The 20,091-nt window shown below is 43.5% G+C and overlaps 1 protein-coding gene across 2 annotated transcripts in view; it reads left to right on the forward strand.

Annotated features, from left to right (window-relative positions):
• The first annotated feature begins 947 nt into the window (after positions 1 to 947).
• Positions 948 to 20,091, forward strand: part of WDFY3 (WD repeat and FYVE domain containing 3) — a 260,847-nt gene continuing 241,703 nt past the window's right edge. The window contains exon 1 of one of the 2 annotated variants that reach the window (XM_084881536.1): positions 948 to 1,289. The gene's annotated coding sequence lies outside the window, so the exon portion shown is untranslated. The remainder of the gene's footprint in view (positions 1,290 to 20,091) is intronic. The other variant, XM_084881535.1, reaches the window with a different exon arrangement.

Genomic DNA, 20,091 nt, shown 5'->3' on the forward strand with positions numbered 1-20,091 from the left:
TTGCCTCCGCGGCCGGAGCCGCAGCCGCCCCCACGGTGCCCGGGATGGAGCGGGAGCCCGCCCCGCAGGGGCGCACGGATGGATGCCCACTGCGCGGTCCCAGGGCCACCAAAGCGTGCCAAGTGGGTCTGCACCCTGTGTCTGTCAGGTCTGCAAACGTATCAATAAAATAATGCCCTTTCCAGGGAGGAAAGAAACAACCCCAGATCTTGGGGCGGTCGGCTCAAGGTCACCGAGGGAAGGCGATGTCTGAGGCCGGGCTCTTCCCACTCCTCGGTCCAAGGACGGACCGAGCCGAACCCGGCACCTCCCGGAGGCACCCCCCTCCCGGAGGCACCCTCCCCCCGGAGGCACCCCCTTCCCGGGGGCACCCTCCCCCCGGGGGCACCCTCCCCCCGGAGGCACCCTCCTCCCGGAGCTGCAGGGCTGCGTGTCCGGGGCGCCGGCGGGGGCAGCGCTTTTGTACTCGGCGGAGCGCTGGGGGCAGCCGCCCGCCGGCCCCGGCCCCGGGCCCCGAACCCGGGTCCCCCGCCCGGCGCGCAGGGCCCGGAGCGCAGAGCCCGGCGTCCTCCCCCGCGGGAGCCGCAGGAGCGGGCGGGCGCGGGGCGGGGAGGGAGCCGGGCGCGCCCGTAGGGCCGGGAAGGGGGAGCGGGAGCGGGACGAGCGACCCGGGGCCGCCCTGCAGCCCGCAGCCCCCGGGCCCGCCGCCTGCCAAAGGGGGGCCGCCGGCCGGAGCGGTGCGGGGAGCGGGGGCGGCGGCGCCGGGAAAGGGGAAGGAAAGGCGGGAGGGAGGAAGAGCGGCTGCAATTTCCGCGGCCGGCGGGAGCGGCGGGAGCGGGCGGGGCGGGAGGAGGACCCAGCGGCAGTCAGTCAGGCCGCGCCGGCCGCCGCGGGAGGAGGAGGAGGAGGAGGAGGAGGACGGGAGGCGCGGATTAAAGATGGCCTCCGACAGCTGCGGGGAGCGGCGGCCGCCCCTCGCCTCCCGGCAGGGCTCCTGCGGGGCGGCCCGGCTTTGATGGAGACGAGGAGCCGGAGCAGCGCCGAGGCCGAGGCGGCGGCGGGCACCCAGCGCGGAGGAGGACGCGGGCGGACGCGGACCCGGGCAGCAGGAGGCGAAGGCGGCGGCGGCGTCGCTGCCCCGGCCGCCTAGCGCCGCTGCCCGCCCCGGCGGACCGGCTCCCGCACCCGCACCCGCGGCCGCAGCCCGCAGCCCGCCCGGCCCCGCCGCGGAGCGCCCGCAGCCCCGCCCGGCGCCCCGGCCCGGGGCCCCGCCAGGCCCGCGCCCTCCGGTGAGTGCCCTGCCCGCCGCCCGCCGCCCCTCCGCGCCCCGCGCCCGCCGCTTTGTTCGCGCGGGGCCCAGGCTGCCCCCGGCCCTGCGCCCGCCGCCCGCCGCCCGGGGACAGGCCGCGGCCCAGCGCCGCCCGCCCGCCTCCCCCGGGACCGCGCTGCCCGGGGGCCGGGGGCCGGGGGCCGCGCCTGTGTCCGCCGCCGCCTGGAGGGGGCGCCGTCGCGGTCTGGTCGGGGTCGGGGTCGGGATCGCCGGCGGTGGGGGGCGATCCTGGGGGGTTTGGGGGGCGGGGGGAAGGCGGAGGGGGGCTGGACGTCGCCGCCGGTGAGCGGCGGGGGCGTCACCCCGCGGTCCGGGAGTGGGGTCCGGCCCGGGCCCGCCGCCAGCCCCGCGGGGCCCCCTGCGTCCGCGCGCGGCCCCGGAGGCCTCTATCCCCGGGCGCTGGCTCCCGGCTGCGGGCGGCGCCGGGCTGATTCTATCATTCCCCCCACCCCCAACACACACACCCCTGCCCCCCCCCCCCCCACACACACATCCCCCTCTCCCTCACACACACCCCTGTCCTCCCCTCTCCCCCACGTACACCCCTGCGCCGGGAACCCTGGGTCTGTGGAGGGATCCCGAGGTGCCCTGTGCCGGGGGCTCGCCCTCTCTCTTCTCCTTTTGTACAAGGAGGAGGATGGGGCGGCACCGCAGACGGTCCCGGTCGCCCTGGGGTTGGAAACGCAGATGTGACCTTTCCGACCCAAAGCCACTCAGCCCACCTGGCTGGTGTTTGCTGCTCAGGGGCAGCGAGCTAGCGTCTCACTGATTTTTACCCTTGGGTTCTGAGATCTGCAGCATTAGGTCTGCCTTTCATGGCAATCACTTGATAAAACCTGATAGGAAGGATGTTTACTCTGTGTGTGAGCCCTTGCCTCGACTTCCAGGGCTTTAAAAATGGTTGTTTCCTGAGGGAAAATGGTGCTATAGTGCCTAGGAGAAACTGTGGTTTTTTTGTTGTTGTTGTTCAGTAACGAGCATGGGTTGGTTAGTGCCAACTGGATGTTATCTTCTGAAAAAACCAAACAATTAAAAAAAGGAAAACAAAAACCTTTTGCTTTGAGATAGTAGCATACTTCCAGGTTGGAATTATTTGATAGGAGGTTGGAGAACAATTAGTTTTCACCATCAGGCTTTATCACAAAATAAACATGAAACAGAACCAAAAATAGATAGGTTAGTAAAGTAACCAGACGTACTAGTGCATAGGTCTAGGAAAAAATAAATCCAGCTGAAAAATAAAAATAAAACTTTCATCATGGGACTCCAAGCAGAGGAATTAGCTTGGTATGGTTTTTGTATTTAAAAACACATACTGCATTAGGCTGACGTGAGAACTCTTCGTGTGTCTCGGAGCATCAGGATTGCACGTTACACTTTGAGCCATTCATTCTCAAGCAGGTAGAAATATAGTTCTAGTTTTTCCGACTTGGAGTTGATTCATGTAAAAAAAATTGTTTCTAAATTTGAACTTTCAGGAGATATGATTTAGAAAACATGTTCTGGCTGGTCTTGTATGGCTGTTTTTTCAAAAAGTAAATGACACTACATTTCAATATTAGCTGGATTCTCTATTTTGAAGATTCTTAAATTACACTGCTCAACTTTGCAATTTTAAGAGAGTACATCAGGCATTCTTAATTTCATGCAAGTGCTTTCAGACGGTTCTTGAATCCTCAAATAATAGCATAAAGCATGTACAGGCATTTCTCAGAGGCTTTGCAGGTTCGGTTCCAGACCACGGCATCAAAGCTAGTCACAATTTTTTTGCTGATGGAGTCTTGTCTTTGATTTGTAAAAAAACAAACAAACAAAAAAAACACACAAAAAACCAAACCAAAACAAAACAAAAAACATCTGTGAAGTGCAATAAAGTGTAAAAAAATGAGGTATGCCTGTATATGCATTTTTTGGGGTAAAAAAAAATCCTTGGAGTCATCACATTCTCAAAAAGATCCGTCCCTATAAAGACTATGAACTACTGGATATAGAATTAAAGAACTAATCTCTCATATTTGGAATGTTAAAATTCTTAGAGGGGATTAGATTTGAGAATTTGTATCTTTTCAGTCAATCTATACTAGTACCTATATATAAAAGGCTAATCTGCCTATACTACCTGTAGCATATATAAAAGGCTAAGTGACCATCCGACCAGATGGTAGGTGTGACACACACTGACCACTAGGGGGCAGGCGCTCAATGCAGGAGCTGCCGAGCTGTGGTGACTTGGCAGCTGCAGTTCTCGAGTGACACTCCCAGAACCAGAGAGGAGGGAGGCCGATTCTGGGGTGTGACACCTGAGAACCACCCTCTCGAAATCTAGGACCCCTTCAGGGGTGTGGGAAAGCCAGTTTTGGCCCGATCCCCTCAGGCCAGGCTGAGGGACCCTCACCCCAAACCCCACTTCCTTACTCTGCAGACATTTTTCCAGCCACAGCACTGCCCTAGGTGCAGCCGACTGGGGAGGGACGGCGGGAAGTTGGCCCCAGGGTATGTCTGGCCCGTCTTGCCCAGTCCTGCTCTGCTAGCCACCTTCTAATCTATTTCCTTTCAAAGTGCACAAATCCATGCACCGGGGCACTAGTCTATAATAATAAAAGCATAATATGCTAATTAGACCAGACAGCTGATGGACCTTCTGGAGGAAGCTGGGGCTTTGAGGGCCGAGCCTCTTGCATGAATTTCATGCATTGTGCCTCTAGTAGCTAAGAAATGTTTTTTATTGACATTTTGGCATGGAAATTGTTTTTCATGCATTCTTATTGAAACCTTAGGGAAATGTTAATTCTACTTTTAAACGAGGAACTAGATCTGTAGAGACGCTAGTTCAAAGTCACACAGACACTGGTGGGCCAACATTTACATTTAAACCCAGACTGTATGAAGTCAAAGCCAGCACTCCTACTAACAACAAGGAAGGCTACACTAAGTTTTGAGTTGATAGCATTTGCTTGATGTTAAAATGAGTACTAGATGTTTTGTTAACATTAAAAAGTGGATCTGAGATGATCAAGCACACAGTATCATGGAATTTTGGAAGTACTGACTCTGAGTAAAAAGAGGCCTTAGGGATTAAACCTCTGTTGGTCATGCTAGTCTGAAATCATACCCACACTAGGGCCATTTCGAAGCATCCTTGGCAGGATCATTCAGGCTCTGGTTTTCATACTTTCTGTGTTTACAAGCTCAGTTCCTTTTTTTTTTTTTTTTGACATTTAATTTTTTTTTTTTTTTCTGTTTACGTGAGTTAAAATCTGCCTTCCTGATATTTCTACTGACAAGTCCCAGTCCGTCCTGTGTATGTATGGAATATTTATTTTCCAGAAAAGAATTGAGGTATATGACTCTTTTAATTATTTTGTAGTTTCAGGTTTACTGCAGTGTAATTTACCTGTAATAAAAGTTTTGACAAATATTTACAATTGGCTAATCATCACCATCACTATAATAAAGATAAAACTTTTCATCCAGGCCAGTGCTGTTTTCCAATGGTTAGAGCTTCCACCTGTGCACTGAAAGGTCTCGGGTTTGATTCCTGGTCAAGGGCACATACCTGGGTGGCAGGTTTTCTCCCTGCCCCTGGTCCTGGAGCTTGTGATAGGCAACCAGTTGATGTGTCTCTTTCACATCAATGTCCCCCTCCCCCTCACTTCTCCCCCTCCTCCTCCCTCTCTCCTTCCTCTCTCCCTCTCCCCCGTCTCCTTCTCCCCTGTCAGTCCCCTTCCCTCCCCTTCCTACCTCCTTTCCACTCTCTGAAAAGCAAGCAATGGAAAAAATATCCATGGGTGAGGAATATCAACAACCACAAAAAGACAAAACTTGCCAAAACCGGTTTGGCTCAGTGGTAGAGCGTAGGTCTGCGGACTGGGGGGATCCTAGGGGCATGTACATTGGTTGCAGGCACATCCCCCGTAGGGGGTGTGCAGGAGGCAGCTGGTCGATGTTTCTCTCTCATCGAAGTTTCTAGCTCTCTATCTCTCTCCCTTCCTCTCTGTAAAAAAAATCAATTAAAAAAAAAAAAAAGACAAAATTTTTTCATCACACCAAAAAGTTCTCTGTGGTGCTGCTCTGGCAACTGTTAACTAATGATGCCCCTAGAGTTTTGTCTTTTCCAGAATATCATATAAAGGAGATCATACAATATGTTGTCTTTTGTGTCTTCTTTCACCTAGCATAATGCTTTTGATATTTGTTAAGTTGTTGCATGTATCAGTAGCTTGTTTAGGCTAAACCTTAGCTGATAAATAGTGTAACAACTTCCCCTCTAAAGTTAAAAAAAAAAAAAAAATCCCTGATTTTTAGCATTTGCTAATTATTGCACTGTAAATATTCTAATCATGGCCTAAAGTAAGCTATCTGAGTCAGCTGGCAAAATTTCTATAAATTTAACAGTGGGCTCTCACCAGCTGGTACCAGCCCACTATAACACCACTGAGTTTGTTCCTTTGTATTGTTGAGTAGCATTCTGTTATATCGGGTATCACAGTTTGTTCATCTGTTCATGAATTGGACATTTGAATTCCTACTTTTGGTCAATTATGAATAAATTTGCTGTAAACAATTATGTACAGGTGTATGTGAGCGACAAATGTTTTCAATTTTCTTGAGTTGTACTTAAGAGGTAGAGTAAGTGCTTATTTATTAATATCAGTAATTTTATATTGTACTGCCAAACTGTTTTCCAAAATGACTATACCATTTTGCATTCCTACTAGTAGCAATATAAGAGAATTTCAGTTGTTCTGCATCCTTGTTAGCACTTAGTATTATCAGTTATTAAAATTATAGCCCACAATTTTTAATCTTTTTCATCTCATGGCGCACATAAGCTAATGAATAAAACTCTGACACACCAATATATACATATATATATATATATATATATATATATTTATTTATTTTGCTGATCTTATAAAAAATAGATATAATTTTGATTCATTCTTACAGCTATAGTTGTGTTGGCTGCTGTCATTTTTTTATTTGACAATAAGAGGCCAGTGCCCCTGACTATACAGTAAGGTATTGCGTGCTTTAAAAATTTTTGTGGCACACTAGTTGAAAATCATTGTTATAGCCATTTGTTACATGTGTAGTGGTCTCCTTTAATGTTTTTGACTTCTTAATTTTTATTTTTAGTAGTATTTGAATCAACATAGGAAGTTTATGACAGACATTGCTAAAAATTACTTTTTGACTTTGTTATCAGTCATGATCTCACTGTGAAGGGAATGGCATTTAAAGGATGCTTCTTATAGAATTGCCTTTCATATTATTATAACTACCTTTTAAAAAAAGAAATATTAGGGAATTCTAATAGTGTTAACATTTTTTAAAATGTGGCTTTTAAGAAAAGATATGTAAAGCTTGTTTCTTTAAGAAAAATTTAGAATTAAAAATATTCTCAAATGCCCATGAACCAGAAGGTCATAGTTTGCTGCCAGGTCAGGGCACATGCCCAGTGGGGGGCATGCAGGAGGCAGCCCATTCATGATTCTCTCTCATCATCGGTGTTGCTATCTCTTCCTCTCTCTGAAATCAATAAAAAGCATTTAAAAAAATTCTTAAATTATAAAGTTTTTCTTCAACTACTACTACTTAGCTCTAGATCACATATCCAACCACTGATTTAGACATAGCCACTGAGATATGTCAACCTCAGCATGACCAAACCGTAGCTCATTAACTTTCCCCCCAAATGTCTTCTTTCCTGTCTTCTCAATTTGAGTAAGTGCCCATTTCATTTACCCTGTGATGAGATGGAAGGCTGGCAGTCATCTTCCACTTCTTCATCTTCCTCATTTTCCACATATAGGTAAGCGTCAGATCAGGTCCTTTTATCTTCTAAATGTTTCTCCTGTTCACCCCCTCCTCCTCCTCAGAGGCCTGGCACTAAGTCCTCTGTTTCCCTAGTGAGTTACTACAGTGGTCTTACAAGTGCTCTCAACTCCATCCTCACCCCTTCTCACCAGTTCCCCTCATACCCTTTCCAGAATGATTTCTCCTTTTTTAATTTTGAAAAATATAAAATTCTGATCTTTCCAATATACATATTTTTCTTGCTGCTTAAAATATTTTAGTAGATCCTACCTAAGTCGTTATCAGAGAGTCATTAAAGCACTGGGTCTTGGTCTGTGTGGCCTGGCTTCAGCTTCTCCAGGCTCATCTCTGACAGCCATTCTCTTGTTTTATTCTTTAAAAAAAAGTTTGTGTGTCTGCTATCTTATCTGCTCTGCACAGAGCTAGGTGATGGAGTTATATCAAGGAGCTTAAATGCTGGGTGGGGCGCCCTACACAACAGCTGTACCTATTGTCAGGTAGTAATAAGTGCCACGGAAAAACAAGGCTCGGCAAGGGGATTAAGGGTGGGTAGAGTCCTGAATTGTGCTTGGGGTTGCCATTTAGAGGGCTCTATGAGAAGCCCTCTTTGTTAAAGTGAGCAGAGGCTTGAAGCATTTGTGGTAGTAAGTTTGGGATATGAGAGAAGGGCAGGTGCTGAGGCCCTGAAGCAGGGAGGGTGGGGGGGAGGGACATCTAGCGGTTGGCTGGAGGGAGGTGAGAGCTGAGCTCAGGGGGGTGGAGGTGCTGGCAGACCCTGGAGTCCAATGTAAGGACTTGAATGAAGTATGCTACCCTGTCCTGCCCTGAGCCATTCCTGCTATGCAGAATAGTGCTTGGTTTGTCCCTCGCCTGTGTTCCCTCAGCACCCTTTGTCATACCCCTACTTACTAACTCCTGTTTGTTTGTCTCCTCTCCCTAGACTGAGCTTCAAGATTTTGTTTTTAACTTCTGACTTCCTACTTCATTCAATAAATGTTTGCTGAATTATGGAATTGCTGAAAATGGGATTAATCATTGAAAACTGTTGAGGAGATAACAGAGTTGTGTAAAGACTGCTAGCTCCAAGGGATGCTCATTCTGTCTGTTTTGCTGACTAGTGCACATTTAAGGCCGGGGCACTGAGCCATGCATAAAAGGTGTTCAGTAAATAGCTAGTGTGTGATTGAGTGCACATCTGTGTGTCAGCTGCTGCTCTTCTGCTTCTCTTAAACACACGGGCAAGCTTCCCCCAAGTCCCTTAACATGTTTCCCTATGGCCTTATCTTTGCTCTAATTACATGCTCAAGAAATGCCAAATTCTTAGGAAATTCATCCATTCATTCATTATAAACAAGTGTAATAATATAGTAATGTAGATGACTTCTGTTCAAGCTAAATAAGATTTATTGCACATATTGGCTTATTCACATCTCTGTTTCCCTTTCGTTGGTAGGAATTTTTTGAGGATAGTTTATTACTGGCTCCCATAATCATTAATAAATAAGACACTGATAGGTCTAGAATATCACTTCTATAAACAACTCAATGGGAGCCCTGCAGAGTGTGAAAAGTCTAGCACCAGAAATAAAGTCGACAGTATTTCTTAGTAGGTTTTATTTGGTTGAACAAGTGATTAAGGATGACTTATTTTTTCTGACTGTACTGGTACAGGGTTTTGGGTGTGTGTGTGGGTTTTTTTTGTTTTTTTTTTGTATGTTCACCACCATGTCTGTGTAATGTCATACTCTGGCACACACACTTAAATCTGCGAACACTAGATATCATCTTAAGCCCAAGAAACCTGTTACTTTGAGTCCTTCAGTCCTTACATCTAAGGCTTCCATGTCTTGTCTGACCCCTCACTACCTGCATGGCTTTGAGCCTGTAGCGGATACCCTAAGTGTTGTATCTGCATAAGCTGTAAGACTTGAGCCAAAATATTTAAAATAATATCTGTGGGTATTATGAGTCATTTTCCCTCCATTTTTGGTTAACCAGAAATTATTATGTGCTTGGGTATAATACACAACAAATATTGGATTATTGATCTTCCATAATGTTGTAATCCATTGTGACAAGCTTTGTGATGATGTGCCCTGTAGTAGTTTTTTTAGTATATGAAATACTTGTGTATCCTGGCCCACTTAATATGAATACTATTTGTGTTTTGACCAATTACACTGTTGTTGTTTTTTTTGCTTTGTTTTGGATGTTGTTGTTACTGCTGTTTTAATGGTTATGTGTAAGGAGGGCCTTGATTTCGTTTCCCTATTGGAATGGTCTTACTATTAAATTTTCACATCAGTTTCTTCAGTCAAGGACAATTATTAATGACTTAGGTTTAAGTTTTTCTCCTATAAATTAAAAAAATTTTTTTGGTCTTTCTATATGTGTATAGTATATTAGTCTATGACATGGCATAATGGTAGTGCACCTAGTTATTTTAAGTTTATATCATTGCTTTGTGTTATTCCACAAAAGAGCACAGTGGGGATCAGGTGCTCCATTACTTGAACAAGTTAGAGATTTACTAGTAAGAGTGTACCATGATCACTCTTCTATGTATACTAACACAGTAGCAGATACTGTTAAATTTTCAGGAAACTTGAGTCCCTATATAGAGAGCTACTGTCATCATGCATTTTAGTGAGGTTGCTTAGATCAGTAACTTTAGATCAGCTAGATCTATGTGAAGCCACAGGGACTTAAAATGTATTTTTGGGTTTAGAAGACCGTTGAATGGGAAAAAAATACAACGAAGTACAATTTTTTTTTTTTAACGTATGGCCTAATTTCTTAAAGGTATTCATTAGTTCTGCTTATAAAAGACAAGTACCTATTTATACTGACACTTCCAGACACCCAGAAATTAAGAGATTTGAAATCTTGCCCTAGCCGGTGCTCAATGGTTAGAGCACTGCCCCAAGGACTGAAGGGTCCCTGGTTCAATTCCAGGCTAGGGCACATACCTTGGTTGCAGGCTCCATCCCAGACCCTGGTTGGGACTTGTGTGGGCGGCAACCAATCTATGTGTCTCTCTTACATTGATTTTTCTCTCTGTCTCTCCTCCCCAGCCCCCTTCTAAAAAAATCAATGGGGAAATGTCCTCAGGTGAGGATTAACAAGAGGGAGGAAGTGAAGGAGGGAGTTGATTTCTTATTGTACCCCTGCTGCAAGAGAGCTTTGTTACTTCCAGCAGGTCGCCTATCCTATCTGGCCTCTGATTCTTCATCTCTTGGCAGTCCTTTCCACACCAAGTTCCTTAGATAAGAGTGATAATTGCTTTCTAACACACTGATTCTTTTAATTTTCCTCAGTTTCTTAAGCCCTTGGCGCTTATGTTGTGAGAGGGATACAGGGTGATTTTTTTGACATGTATAATAAGAATGCTTTCAACACGATAAATCTGCTCCATTTTAAAGTACCAGGCCCAGCTTCCTCTTCCTGTATAATATTTCTTCCTATTTTGTTTTACTCTGTTCTTTAGCCAGTATGGATTTAAAGGAGGTCCATTAATTTAATATTAGCCTAAGAAAAATAGAAATCTGTTACATAGCCATTATCTGATATTAAAAAGTCATACCAAATGATTTTCTATTATCTGCTATTTCCTTTTTTTTTGGGGGGGGGGAACAAGTAATTTATCTGCAGAGAACCTTGTTTATTGTCTTGTGCTATAAGTAAAGCATCCTAAGTTATTCTTTATAAATTCTATAACTTAGGAGGTGATTAACTATTATATACTAGTGCCTCAGTGCACAAATTAATGCACATTGAGAGGAAATTAATTAGAAGAAATATTTTAATATCGCTGTTCACCCTTTATAATAGAAGTGTCAACCAAATTCATGATCAACAATGACAGATGGAAACACACACGTGCAATTGGTGCCAGCCAGAGCTTTATATGTATCACACATGCGCGAGTCAACTTAGCTTTTTCTAGGTATAGAATAAACTTGCTTAATTAGACCTGCTTTCTGATGTAGCTAAACTTTTTTCAGCCCAATGAAGCTCCCCAACTTCTCTTTCAGGTAGTTGTCAGCAACACAGCAGTAAATATCAACACAAAGCAGATTATTATAGATCATGCAGGGAGAACAATGGTTAAAATATTGCAGCAGTATGTTGTTTTTTTTTTTAAAATGTATTTCTTTATTGATTTCAGAGAGGAAGAGGGAAAGATAAAAACATCAATAATGAGAATCATTGATCAGCTGCCTCCTGTATGCCCCCTACTGGGGATCGAGCCCACAACCAGGCATGTGCCCAGGACCCTTTAGTCTACAGGCCAACGCTCTATTAATTGAGCCAAACCGGCTAGGGCTGCAGCAGTGTTTGACAATATTCTGCACAGTGAGAAAACCTGAAGTCATTTTCCGGGTTCACCATTTCTTCTTTTCAGTCGGGTCAAATTTCTAAGCTTTCTAAATCTCCATTTTTTTGGCTAATGAAAAGAAAATAGGATTCCACCGAGTCTCCTATCTGCCTACTCCAGGACTTCTGTGAGGATCAAATGAGATGAGGCATGGAAAACACTTCACAGACATTTGGTTACAGTGTTTGCACCTGGCTATAAAGAAAGTCAGTTCTTGGGCTGAAGAACTGCAAGGAGGCTAGTCGTCACTAGGGAGAGGAAGCTGGGAGAGGAAGCCAGCGTTGCTACAAGACGTCATTACTTGGTGGAGGGAAGGACACTTCGCATAGTAGCCTTTTATATGGATAGATATGACTTAATACTTTAAAAAGAATCCCGTAAGTATTCTTTCTTATAACATCCAAATCTCTTAGTACATTTTTAAGTGTTTGTCTTTAGAAAAGCAACTTGTTTTAATTTCTCTAACGTTTATTCAAACTACATTACCTTATTGATATACTTTTAAATTTTGAAGTGATTATAAACTCGGGAAATTGTGAAAATTACCATAGAGTCCCATGTAAACTTTACCCACCACCATTTGCTCAGTAGTAACATCTTACATAACTGTGCTACAATAGTGACTTGTATTTCATTGCTAAAAGCATAATGATCTTGCTCATTTTGAAAAATGCTGGCAAATACAAGAATGTTGTTGATATTTTTATTCTCAGAGGTGAAAAGGTTAGTATGTACAAATTCAGATTCTCTGCCTTGGTTCCGTAGGAAAAACACCAACGCTATGTCTCTTCCCTGAACTTCCTATAAATAGGGTGACAGGTAACTAGGCAAATGGCTGATTATTCTCTACCAGGTAGTTTATTCACAGCCTTAGATATGGTCATGTAAATTTTCAGTTACATGGCATTCTTCTTAATTCCTCTTTGCTGGACTTAATTTAATCACTCAGGAACTTTTATTCTTGCATATAACAGAGTCTAAAGAAATAAATATTGGCCAGTTAGTCAAGAGATACTAAGTACCAGTTATCACTGTGTTAACTATTTTGGAAAAGTATAGTGTAGCTCAATAAACAGCTGTAGGACATTACCACATATTTCATAATGTATTTCAACAGATTTTATTCTCTAACACATAGACATAGGCATGTACTTGGCCTTCAGTAAACATTGAGTTAATGAATGTACTTAAGTAATAAGCATGTTGTCAGAAAATTATGTAAGTCTTAAGAAAATAAATGTTTACTGTCACTCCTAGGAATTCTAAAACTACTCATTATCAAGTGAGGATGGTAATGCATGTTTTATTATGTTTCTTTTCTTCATCCTAGGAAAGGATGAAGAAAAGAAACAAATTTCTTTGTTTAAAGACGGTCTTTCTGATTCTGAAGTCCTAGTTCTTTCCTTATGGCACACTGCTCATTAAAACACAGTGCTTGCTGATTCAGATGATAAATGCCATAGTTAAGTGAACAAGTATGAAATTAAACTGTATGTCAGTTATTTTTAGAAAAATCATTGTGTATTGATTGCCTAATAACTTTATTTCACCTGATTTATTTATGTAATTATTAGTGACTAAATTAGATCAAGTATAAGGGATTTAACTTGCTCTTGGAACCTAGTTCTTATTAACCAAAATGACCATACACTGTAAATAGACTCTCCAATGATGGAATTATGTGTAATAATAATTCTAAAAAATGTTTCCTAAATAGTTATGAAATAGTTTATTGTTTTTCTGCACTGGGTACTATGGGAGCTACATGGATAGTTCTGCTCTCAATAATTTTATAATATAGTGGAGATAAGATAGATGAATAAATAGTTGAACAGTATGTGAATAGTCTGTCTGAAAGGTATCAAAGTTCTATGGATACTTATAGTAAGTAGAAAGATTACTTTTAGTTGAAATTACTAGGGAAGCCTAATATGTTTGATATGAATATCGGGATTGATAGAATTTTCTTGGTGAAAACCGAAATTGACTTATATCAGAATTACAGAAAATTATAAAATCAGTAGATTTCACCAGCAGTGAATCAGATGGAAAAAAATTTGTCTGAATTTATTGTTTAAATAATAAAGTAAAATACTTAGAAAAGACCATATTTTTAACATGAAAACCTTACTAGTGCTTCTGAAGCATTTTACAACTAGGCCACCATGAAAATTGAACTAACTGTGACTTTTTTTTTAGCATGTTTTTTAAAAGAGATAAATTTGATCTGTTAGAACAATGACAGATGTGCTTTATATATTTCACTTCATTTGCTAAGTTAGATGAGTTATGTCTGTGGTCAAGAGGAAAACGGGTTTATTGTTGCTTTATTATTTCTGAAGTTCCTGATGTTTAAAGTATTTCTATTATTTTAATAGCCTGAAAAAGTTATCTTGGCTTTGTGAAATTCAGCATTTCACAAAGAAATGGCTATGGGGCTGGGCTTAGAGAAGAGTCTGAGGAAAGGGGGAAGGACAATGTGGGTGAATGACATCCTGATGGGAAGAAAGTGGGGATAGAGGGGAGAGGACATGAGTTCTCTGTAAAGGAATCCTTCTGCCTCGGATCAGTCTATCAGAGGCTGACCTGGACCTAGTCAAACCTGAGGCATTTTTGAAAGCTACTTTATTTGTCAAACCTATATAAAGAGCAGAAAATCTTGAATTTACTTTAGTTATACGTTAAATATTAATGAAAAGTGGTGTTATGACATGCTCTTGTGCTCTCCATCTCCTTTTCCACGGAGACCTAGATGTAAATCTGAGTCACCAGAGTAAAATGCCTTCAGTGATTCCCAGCCTGTGTTAGATTGCATAACTGCCACACGGATGGGCATAGGTGTTTATTCTTTCAGGAGGTGATGGGAAGCTCGACGAGACATGGCAGCTGCTGGAAAGGCCACCATTACCCCAGACATGCACTCGTGTGGCTGGTCAGAGCGGGGGAAATGTGCAGAATAATAGCCTTTCTGTGAGGACTATACTAGTGATCTCTATTCATGGTGTGGAGAAGTGCACTTATTTTTTAAAAAGTGTATTCTTTCTTTGTCTCTATGAATTTTCATGCACTTTGAATTTTCTCAGCCTAATTACTTTCATAAAAAATGGGCCACTTTTTGACTATTGTGTGTGCCAGTGTTGAAAGATCTTTAAAATGATCCTCATATTCTAGCCTTTTTTTTTTCCTTCTACTGTGCTTGTTGACAGCCACTATAGTGCAGAGTTGAATAGTTGCTTTGCATATCCTAATGTCATCTGACAAAGCGTCATTCCAGTTCAGAGAAGTTCTATTCAGCAAGCTCTATTTTAGTGGAAGGAGATTGGTTGCATTCCTGTACCTAATTGTTACTTTGGTGTTGTTAAGCTTATAGATAATAGTCACATCTGTGTGTACTTTCTTCAGTTTTGTTAAAATTTTTGAAATGCTCTTACATAGCATGTTGGCTATATTGATTTTAGTATCTTAAAATTTTTTTGTCTCATCTAAATAGCAGAGGTAAGTACTATGTACAGGTTTTGAGTTAGACTTTTGCATTTCATCATCTATTATCATTAAGAGATCAATTGAAAAAAGCACCTTGAAGCCCTGAATGGAGTGGCTCTGTTGAGTGTCATCCCCTGCACTGGGAGGTTGCTGGTTCAATTCCTGGTCAAGGCACATGCTCAGGTTGTTAACTCAATCCTCAGTAGGGGGAGTGAGGGAGGCAGCTGATTGATGTTTCTCTCACTGATGTTTCTCTCTCCCCATTCCTCTCTTTAAAAGTCAATAAAACAATTAAAAAAAAAAAACTTTAAAGATGACAAAATGACTACTTAGTAAAGAATGCCATGGCTTATTGGCATTAAAACAAAATTTCATTATTTTTTCCTACCCAATCTATTCAACTCACTATAACATCTCTATGAACAGTAATTTTAAGCTAAGTAAAAGAGATAGTAACTCATTCCCAGATACCTGAAATAGAAAAGTCCTACCAAAACAAACAAGCGGTGAAATGGATTTTTAAAAATATATATTTTATTGATTTTTTACAGAGAAAGGGAGAGAGATAGAGAAATATCGATCAGCTACCAGAGAAGAAGGGAGAGAGATAGAGAAATATCGATCAGCTACCTCCTGTACACCCCCTATTGGGGATGTGCCCGCAACCAAGGTACATGCCCTTGACCAGAATTGAACCTGGGACCCTTCAGTCCACAGGCCAACGCTCTATACACTGAGCCAAACCTGTTCAGCTGAAATGGATTTTTAAAATTTAAATATTAAATGCAATGTTAGATTAAGGAAAGGGCTGTAATATAAAATCAGAATAGAGGAAAATAATTCCGTGGTGAAAAGATCAGAGCAAATGAAATTAGTCCAGGATGTGAGATGCATTTTGCATCATGCTTATTATTCGGTAGAGAGATATCTTTGGGAAAAAGAGGTTTGGAACTCACATCACACTTGGCTTTCTTTGAGTAAGGTCCTACCTGGCAGTTGACATTCCAAGGTGACTATTGCAGTGTCAGCTGAGTACAGTTGACACTCTCTCTTTACTAGTCATCTAAATTTTTTGTTGTTGTTTTTTTCATTTTGTTGTTGCTTTTTTTCATTCAACAGGACTTTATTAGCTGTAATTTTGTGTGTTTAAATATTAAGATAATAAGATACTAATCCTTTTAAAGAGCTAGTAAACTACTTTAACTTATGAACACATAATTCTATCTAATAAAGAAGAAATATACTAATTGACCATCACTCCATCACAATGATGGCTGCACCCACAGCTGAAGCCAAGTTCCCATAAGGAGTCTTAATGAGCAATCAGCAGAGACCTAAGGCTATACCCTCCCCTGTCCCCATAGGGTTTGACGGGGGACCTCAGGCCACATCCCCCACTTGGCAGGGCTTGACAGAAGACCTCAGGCTACATCCTCCAACCAGCAAGGCTTGAGAGGGGACCTCAGGCCTCACCCCCCCAACCCTGGCGCCAGGCCAGGAGACCTCAGGTCATGCCCCCTGCCCTGAGGGGCTTGATGGGGGACCTCAAGGTTCACTTCCTGTCCTGGTGCTGGGCTATGGGGCATCAGGCCATGCCCCCGACTGGGGCACCAGCCTGGGGTACCTCAGACTGCGCCCCTTGCCCCAGCACCTGGCCAGGGGACCTGAGGCTACGCCCCCTGCCCTGCGGGGCTTGACAAGGGTGGGACTAGCCCAATGGTGGTCGGGGGCTGGCTGGGTCTGGGTCTCATGCGATTTTGATGTGCATGTAGGTGGGCGGGAACTTGACTCTGGGTCCCATGGTGTGCCCCAGACTAACAGGAGGGAGATTTTCATGTACATTTTACTAATTTTCTTTCATCTCTGACACTTCTATTATAGAGAAAGGGCAAATAGCAATATTAATTTATTTCCTCTAATCCCCTCCAAATGTGCACTAGTTATTAAATAATGTACTAATAATACCTGTTTGAGGTTTCATTGGCTTTCCTCCTTAGCCCCAGTATTTGGAGTTTCTTATTATCCATTGTAATTATTCTTACTGCAGCTCTCTTGGCATGTAAGGAGCCCAAGGTAAATACACACACCTTTTCCCTATAATCTGAGCTTCTTCTGCAGTTTTCCTTATATTCATGATGATCCCATTGGTGGCTTGATCTTTAGGAATCAGGGTTGAGAAATTCAGCAAAGGGACAACTTTTCTAAGGGTGTAGTGTTAATAACAAAGCTAGATTTTGGAGAAAGTAATGGGAATCCTATTTTTTGGCACTACGTGGAATTAGAAATTTAAGTTTCATAAAGAAGAAATCAGCATTGATCAAAAGAGATGCTAATTTGTGCTAACTGGCTTGGCACAATGGATAGAGTATTGGCCTGCTTACTGAAGGGTCCCAGGTTTGATTCCAGTCCAGGTCAACGTGAGGGTCACAACCTAGGTTTGCAGGTTTGATTCCTGGCTCTGGTCGGGGCTCCTGTGGAAGGCAACCAATCTATAACTCTGTCTCTCTCTCTGTCTCTCTCTCGCTCGCTCGCTCTCACATTGATGTTTCTCTCTGTCTCTTCCTGTCCTTTCTACTCTGTAAAAATCAGTGGGAAAATATACTAGGTTAGGATTATAAAAAACAACAACCCAGATGTTAATTTTATATGACTAGGTATAGACATTGTTTTATTGGTCTGATGTACCTTTTGTTTTGTGTTAAGAAATTATAGCCAGAATTCTTTGGAATTAAGTGGTTGTTTCTATGTACTATAATATATTTACAGAATATAATGTAGCCATTATCTTTTGTTCTACTTTAAAAGATTACCTGGTTTTAAATATTTGTCATATAAATATCTGGGAATCCTATGTTTATTATTACAAAGTTTCCAATTCATACCATTCAGAAAATATTCTTTTGTTTACCTGTTTAATTCCTTTGTTTTTAAATTCTGTAAGTTTATTTATTTTTACCATATCTCAAGAACTGATAGGATTTTGTGGTATTTGTGATATGTCAGAGTATGGTGAAGCTTAAGAGTAGGGCAGAGGTTGTCATCATTCGGGATGGACTAGAATGAGCTCATACTTAGAAATAGTGCTGTGCGTTAGAGCCAATCCTACCTAAGCTACAGGTGCTGAGGAAAGGTTCTCTTCGGTAGGCCATGCCGAGAGTAGAATAGCCAGAGAGCCATCCACAACCTGTTGTGAATGAGAATTCAAGGTAAAGAAACATGTGGAATCTTGAGGGAGAGAGAATGAGAATGGCCTCCAGACAATTGTCTGTGGCTATTGGCTTACTGGGCTCTAGGTAATGTCCTGTTCCCAGTCTTTGGGATTGGGACTGGTAATCGAAAACAAGCATCCCAGTCCTAGGCCGAGACAAAGCAGGGACCAGATTAGGAGCCTCCAAAAGTGTTTAAAATAGAAGCCTATTATAATTATTGAGACATAAAAAAAGGCTAGAACAGCAGAAAGGGTATGAGTAGAATAGAGTGGGTATCAGAACAGGCTTGGATCCCTAGTCCTCTAATCTGGGCTATAGAGGCTGGGTGAATTAATGTTAATGATAACTTGATCTGGAATCAAAGATGGGGGCTGACACTGCTTAAGTATCTCTCGTCACAAATCTGTATTGGTGACCCAGGACTTAAGTGACAGAGAAAGCAAGGCCCAGGGAGAGCAGAGGCAGGCTGGGCTTGACATTCTTTTATATGCTATTAAGTATCTTTTAAGGAAAAGAATTCATTGCCATTGTTAATCAGTAATCATTTAGTTTGCTCTATGCACTAGTGTGGCATCACGAGATTAGAGAATTGCTGATGCTTCATTGTAACATCTTAACAGGAAACTGCTGCTGAGCTGCTGCTAAAATGAACAAACTGAAGCTTCGGAGTAAATGTGCTTTCTTGCAAAATAGGAGGATGTGAAAAAGCATGTTAGGCATGAGGATTCTAATGTCACAATTCTGAAGGCAAAAGCAGACTATGTTAGGCGTTTAGTTTTTGAGTGGGGTAAGAGGAAGCACCAAAAAAATTACTGAATATGATAATTTGACATTAAAATGAGAACTTTCCACACCTCTTTTACTTCCTAGAAGTCATATTAACATTTTTTGGTGCCTAGCTCTAGGCATCTAATACTGTGTGCTGGGGTCCATCCCCGAAGAAGGGGAGAGCAAAGCTCGGTAGCCCTCCTGGCAGGCGTCTAGCTGTCCTACTCTTTGGTAATTTAACCACTCCCTTTACCTTTTCTCTCGCCCCCCTTTTTCTCCCCACTTACATAAAGGTAGAGATAGCCCTGCGATCCCACTTTTTCTAGTGGGAGAAAAATCTAAATATAAGCTGAGGCACCACATCAAGAGGCAGTGCCGTAGGGCTACTGATTCTGGGTAATGTGCTGCTCTTCATTCCACTGTGACTCTTTCTTTCACAACCTAAATTTAATTTCTGCTAACTTGCCATCTGCATGATGGGGGAAAGGAGATAAAATGTATTTAATGAGAGAGATGGGGTAATTATCATACCCTAGGGACCCATTGTACTAATTCGTGCACCTTGAAAGGAACTGTGAGCCATGAGGCCACAGTGGGCACAGGGGCGGGTCTTAGCCCATCATCGTGTCTCTGCCCAGCCCCTCCAGCTCCATCCCCCAGTCCTCTGTCTCCTGGCATCTGCTCCCTCTACTGCCCCCACGTGTGGACGGCGCTGGCCGTGCTTGCACCCACTGACAGCGTGGAGCGATTGGGGCCAGCTTCAGCAACAGGTGTGAGCAAGGCTGGCGCCATCAATGGGTGCGAGTGGCTGCTGCCCCGATTGCCCCTCAGGAACACAGGGACTTGGAGAAGCCCTCAGGGGTGACCGGAGCTGGCAGCCACCACTTGCACCTGCTGACAACGCTGAGCGATTTGGGCCTGCAGTGGGTGTGAGCCCTGGCTTTGGCGCGGGCTGTGAGTGCAAATGGGACCAGTGCCAGCAGTGGGTGCGAATGGGGCCTTTGCCAGCAGCAGGTGCCAGAGGTGGCTTCCAGCCCCGATTATCCCTTCAGAGCGGGAGGGGGTGGGGGGGGTGGAGAAGCCCTGAGGGGCAATTGGGGCTG

Source organism: Pipistrellus hanaki, assembly GCF_964339955.1.
Source record: "Pipistrellus hanaki genome assembly, chromosome: 1".
NCBI lineage: Eukaryota > Metazoa > Chordata > Mammalia > Chiroptera > Vespertilionidae > Pipistrellus > Pipistrellus hanaki.